This window comes from Diaphorina citri, unplaced genomic scaffold (assembly GCF_000475195.1).
Source record: "Diaphorina citri unplaced genomic scaffold, Diaci psyllid genome assembly version 1.1 scaffold73148, whole genome shotgun sequence".
Lineage (NCBI taxonomy): Eukaryota > Metazoa > Arthropoda > Insecta > Hemiptera > Psyllidae > Diaphorina > Diaphorina citri.
The window spans coordinates 1-379 of NW_007450316.1; the positions used below are offsets into that span (position 1 = coordinate 1).

General features: G+C 46.4%; 1 pseudogene; it reads right to left on the reverse strand.

Annotated features, from left to right (window-relative positions):
* Window positions 1–186: 186 nt before the first annotated feature.
* On the reverse strand, window positions 187–304 carry LOC113473727 (annotated as a pseudogene).
* Between the last annotated feature and the right edge of the window lie 75 nt (window positions 305–379).

Below are 379 nucleotides of genomic sequence, written 5' to 3' on the forward strand. Positions count from 1 at the left end.
CGTAGAAATATAGTCCAACCCTAGATACCTAGCTGTGAAACTTTGTTTAATGGGTTTAGGTAGGTTAGTTGCTTAACGTCACTTTTAACAACTTAGGTCTTCTCATGACGGGGGTTTTACCCACCATTCGGCAACAAGATACCCGCCTCCTCACATTAACCTCACTCAGCCTGAGTGGAGCCGGGAACCCAGCAGCACGCGATTCCCCAGATGGTCACCCATCCAGATACTAACCACGCGCAACGTTACTTAACTTCAGTGATCCGTGGGGAACTGGTGCATTCAACATGCTGTCGCCGCTATTGAAGTTGAAAGAAGCTTGCTAGTTACATACTAGTACACCTGGGGGGAAAGAAGAAGAAATAAATGGACTGAAAAA